The sequence below is a fragment of the Gavialis gangeticus genome, unplaced genomic scaffold (genome assembly GCF_001723915.1).
Source record: "Gavialis gangeticus isolate Ggan-Ray unplaced genomic scaffold, GavGan_comp1, whole genome shotgun sequence".
Lineage (NCBI taxonomy): Eukaryota > Metazoa > Chordata > Crocodylia > Gavialidae > Gavialis > Gavialis gangeticus.
In genome coordinates, this window is record NW_017729022.1 from 92408102 (window position 1) to 92414052 (window position 5951).

Below are 5951 nucleotides of genomic sequence, written 5' to 3' on the forward strand. Positions count from 1 at the left end.
CACACACACACACACACACACACACACACACACACACACACACACACACACACACACACACACACACACACTTACTTTTTGCTCTTTGATGTCTTTTTCAAAGCCTTGTGTGCCCCCCCTTTAATATTCAGGGTTTTTCCCCTTATCATTTGAGAATGATATTCACTTTTCACAAACTTGACTTTAATATTTTCCAGCGTCATAAAAGGGAGGCTGGTTGTATGAGGTGGACCACCCATGCTTGGACTCTTACATTGAATATAATGGTGTGGGAGTTCTGTTTATTTTTTAGCCTGGAGGTAAGCACAGCTCTCAGGAGTATACTAGAGCTCTTTGGCACAGGGAGTGCATTTTAGTTCACTCTCAGCTAATGGATGTGAGCTGCAATATCTTCAATCGCTTTTGATTCAAATGCAGCTCTAATTGTTTTTCTTTCAGTCTAGGACTTTTTTAAAGCAGTTATATGACAATGATACCTCTGTTACATTCTAACATGACTTGCCAATAATTCTGTTCCTCAGATGCAAAAAAGGTCATCTTAGGAAAAGTAGTTCTTCCAGTTTGTCAGCATGGATCCTACTGTGGAGGTGTTATAAGCCTCATATGTTGTAGTTCTTTTAAACAGAAATGTCCACAGGGGCTAGGGTTCCTCCTGTTTCCATGTGGGACATAAAGGACAGAATGGCTGTGAACTTTCCTTAGTTTACTCTGTTTTTGCTCATGAGATATAATCCAGATAGTGTCTGATCTCCTGCTGTTTCTTGAGCTATGTGTTCAATCTTTTTAATGGAAGAATTCCTCTCTAGTTCCTCTTTTCCCTTTATTATTTAATATTGGGTGTTTAACCCTCCCCCCACAATTTAAACAGGGGACAGTCCTCCTGTGCTCACTCATTGAATGGGGTGGAAGTGGCTGGTGAGGTGAAGATCTTACCCCCTTAATCAGCAGGCACAACATACAACTTTGTCACCTCAAGGAAAGACATCCTCAACAATGGCTCAACCTTGCCTCACACCTGAAGGTGTTGTATAGATACAAGGCTCAAAACACATCTTTGGCAGCAGCCCATGAATTGCAGGGGAGCTATTTATGGCAAGTATTCTAATAATCACACGTTCTGCCAACAGGTGAAGATGTTGGAAAGGACACCAGGGACATTTCAGCACCACTGGCACTGATGGCCTTGGTGCTGAGCACATTGGCGTTGACTCAGAGAGGAAGGGACCTGCTATTTATACCATCCACCTCAGATGCTGAGCAGCTTACTTATAGTAAATAGAATTGCAGCCTGGAGTGTGATCAATATGTAACGATAAGCTGAAGTGCCCTTCTGGCAGCAAGCTTTCCAAGTCTTTCATGATATTGTAGGATGGGGTAGCTGACGCAACCCCTAGGAGCCACCTGGATCCTGTCCTACTTGCCCTCTCAGAGTCCCACCTTGTTGTTTCACCTGCCTTTATAGTGTTAAAATTGGATAGGGAGCCTGCCCCTAAGGGTCAGAGGGGCAGGGGGTTGCCTCAGCTGGGGTCCTCCACCTGAGGTCTGCTGTCCCAGGACTCTAGGCTCCCAGGCCCCTCAGACCCAGTCTCGCCCTTTGTGGTCTTTGGGCCCATTGGCCCAGTCTTGCCCTTTTGAGTGCTAGACTTGTTTCCTCAGTCTTTTCTGCCACATGCTACAGTCCTTCAGCTGTGAGCAGTGCTCCTCCCAGGTGCTGCTGGCAGCCTCCAAGCATCTCAGGGCTTGCAACTGAGCCTTGGCCTGCTTGGCCTTAGCTCACTTATGCTGCCTCCCCTACTTCGAGGAGTTGAGGATCCAGGTTACTCCTGGCACCTTTCTCAGTGGCTTCTTCCTTCCCTACAGCAACAACCTTGTCTTACAGTTCAAACTTCAGTCCAGTGAAAAATATGAGCATCCACTCCCAAACAAAAGGTTCCCCCAACCCTGGGTCAATGTCACACTGTGGTAACAAGTTATAACACGAGGCTGAAATACTTAGCGCTGCTGCCCAGTGGTGCCAGAGGTTTCTTGCAGCTCCTTGCAGTCTGCTGTCCTTCCTCCTTGGCCAGTCAGGTCCTTCTCTGCCCTGAGGCCTCAGCCCTGGTCCTGATTTTATAAGGCCTCTAACCCCCAATCTGGGTCACCTAATGCACTGCTTATGCTCCAGGCCTGTCAGTCACTGGTGGCACTGGGCTAGTTGCACCTGTGGCATGTGAAAGAAACACGCTTCACCCTGTGTTTGGCTCTGAAGTTGTCAGAGACTCTTTATTTAACAGCAGCTGCTGGGGAGGAACTCAAGCCTCTCCACCTACAAACTACTAAAGCAAGCATTTATAAGTTTCAACTTAGTTGCATGACATAAGATATAACAAGTGGAAAAATACTGGCTTCAGCTAGAAAGTTTCAGGAGGGTATAAACTGTGGCCTGACCTTTTGACCCTTTGACCTACTTAGCGTTGTGGTAAATTTACAGTGCACCTTTTAAACAAAATGGAGGCCTGGGGCTCTTAAACAACATAGAGGCAAGGGGTTTTTCCAAACAATATGGAGACCTGGGGTTCCTCTTCTTCCACACTCTCCCCCCTTTTGTACTTATAGTACAACTGATAAGATTTTGTAACCATGTGTAGAACAACAGACTGCAAGTGGGCTAATGGGAGAATAGCCTGACTTACACATCCTTTGAGGCACAGTGAGACTTGTTCTTAGCTGGAGTATCTTCCAGTGCTCCCTTCAGAACAACTGTGAGACTAATTCAATTAACCTAGTGTCACATTAGACATATCTGTTGCGTCTCTTGTGGGACGTATGAAGGTTATAATTGCGAAGCAGCAAAAGGAGTTACCTGTAAGAAGAGAATAAACCCAAGGATCATAATTGCAGTATAAAATAATTTGGCCCCAAGTCTGCCAAACCAGTCCCAGAGACTCCATTGATCAGTTTGGTGCAGCGTAGCAGCTTCTCTTTCAATAATTTCGGCTTGGTTCTCAATAGCGCTAGAGGCATCTGGTATATAAACACAGCATTCTGTTCTTATCAAAGCACACATACCTCCTTTGCTAGCTAATACATAATCTAAGGCAATTCTGTTTTGTAGAGTCATTTGTCTCATTTCTTTCATCTCTCTACTTATTTCATGGAAACCAGTAGCAGTACCATTAGCTATTTTCTCTAGGGATACCGCAACCTTCTTTATTTTGGACATAGCTAAGCCTGCGCCATAGTTGGGAAACATTATACCCCAAAACCTTTGATTTTCTGTAATTTTGCAAACATTGTGATTTCTTCCTTTAGGCAGGTGGGATCTAATAGTAATAGCAGGGTATGTTGCAGAGACATAGCATGTTCCTTCCCATCCGGAAGGAAGATTTTTTTTATAAGACTTATCTCCACGTACAAAATAGTGACCAGCTAGTGCAGTAAATGAAAAGTTGCAAACGGGTTTCAACATCCATACTGAATAATAACCTAAATATCCAGCCAAAATGGGAGAATAACCAGGTATCCCTCCAGCAGAATGAATAGGGACATGACTACACAACCAACAATGAGAGACATTTAAGTCTATCCTAATTTGGTCGACTAAAGACAATAACATATTCCCATATGCCAGGTTTAAAAGTTTAATACAAATAGTCAATAGGAGGGACTTCATGTTTTGTTATTAATGACTTTTTTTTTTTGAGTTTTAATCTTTAACCCTTGGTTTCGTCAGGAGGAACAATCTTTTTGCAATGCGATGCATGGATCCAGGTAGGCAGTTCTTGGCACTTTACTGCAGTGTTGGTGGTGAGAAGAACTTGGAACGGACCTTCCAGCGAGGTTCCAATGCTGATTTTCTTTGGTGGATTTCACATAAACCCAATTTCCTGGCTGCAAGGAATGGCAGGCTTCTTTGGGCTCTCTAGGTAGAGCATCTTGGACCTGTGAACAAAAGGTCTTAATATATTTCACTAGTGCACGACAATATCGTATTACAAGATCAGCAGCTAAGTGGATGTTAATCTGAGAAGGTGGTAAAGGTGGGGAGGATGGAAGTCGCATAGGTTTTCTCATTAGGACTTTATGTGGGCTGAGTCCAGTCTTCCTATCTGGAGTGTATCTCATGCTTATTAATGCTAGTGGTAGAGCGTCTGGCCATTTTAAACCAGTCTCAGCACAGATTTTTGCTAGTTTATTTTTCAGTATCCCGTTTTGTCTCTCTACAGCACCTGCTGACTGTGGATGATAAGGGCAATGAAAGTTCTGCTGAACCTACAGAGCTTTGCATATCTCTTGCATAACTTTCCCAGTAAAGTGAGATCCCCTGTCACTATTAATGGTAAGTGGGATTCCAAATCGCAGGATAAGGTCCCTTAAAAGGATTTTAGTGACAGCTTTAGTGTCAGCTTTTGCCACAGGGTAGGTTTCAATCCAACTTGAAAACATGCAGACTATAACAAGTACATATTGATATTCACAACATTTTGGCATTTTTATAAAATCAATCTGAATATTTACAAATGGTCCCCAAAGTGGGGGATGTGCGGCTTTGTTAGTTTTAACAAGTTTGCCTATGTTATGGGCTTGACACACAGGACAAGCCTGGCAGTAGTGCTGAGCAATGGAAGGAAAACTTGGAGCATACCAATCAGTTCGAATAGCTGCAATCATCCCCCCTCTGCTTACATGGGCCACTGCATGATACATACAAGCAAGGTAGGGAAGTAAGACCTTGGGCACAACCAGGCGGCCGTCTGGGCAGCGCCAAAGGTGATCAGGGTGTAATAGGTACCCAGGCAGTCTCCAAGTGTCTTTTTCAGAATCTGTAGCCTGATTTTGGAGAAGTGCAACATCATGAAGAGTTGCAATAGGAGACTGCTCACAAGTATGAGAAAGGAACAATTGCTCAGCCTGAGGGGGTGAAAGGGCCGCAGCTCTGTCCGCAATCAGCCAGAGTATTTCTAGGCATAACTTCATCCTGGGAAGACTGGTGAGCAACACATTTAATAATAGCAACAGCAACAGGTAATTGAAGGGCAACTAATAAGGCAGCTACATAAGAACCATTATGAATGGGTGTGCCATTTGAGGTAAGAAACCCACACTGCTTCCATAATTGCCTATAGTCATGGACCACACCAAAGGCATAACGCAAATCTGTATATATATTAACAGTTTTACCTTTGGCAAAGTTACAGGCACGAGTGAGGGCAACAAGTTCAGCAATTTGAGCAGAATAGACAGAAGATAAAAAATCACTTTTGAGTACTTCATGCTGGGAACATACAGTGTAACCTGCAACAAGAGAACCTTTTGACTTTTTTTTTTAGGCAGGACCCATCAACATACAGGACTAGGTTAGCATTTGGAATAGGAATGTCTTTAAGATCAACCCGAGCTAAAGTCAAATGAGCGGTAACAATTAAGGCAGTCATGGGGCTTGCCATCGGAAGGTGCAGGTAACAAGGAAGCAGGATTAAGTACAGGGCACTGAACTAAAGTAATGTGTGCTGCAGAAAGTAGTAGAATTTCATATTTAGTTAAGTGAGCATTTGAAAGGTGCTGCATTTTGGTTTTTAAAAGTAGTGCAGCCACTGAGTGGGGTACGGCAACAGTTAAAGATGAGGCTAGAATGATATTTGCAGATGATTCTACAAGAATAGCAGCAGCAGCAACTGCTCAAAGGCATGATGGGAACCTGGTTGCTACAGGATCTAAAGCTGTGCTATAATAGGTGATAGGACGATGCTTCTCTCTATGGGATTGAGCAAGTACTCCCGGAGCAAAGCCACCCTTTTCATGTAAAAGGCTTTGAGTAATCAGGAAGTCCCAGTGTGGGTGCCTGTGAAAGGGCAATTTTAATATCAGAAAAGGCTTTTTTCAGCTTCTGGAGACCACTGCAAGGGTTCAGGGATGTCCTTTAAGGTAAGATTTTGTAAGGGTTTTACAATTGATGCATAACCTAAAATCCA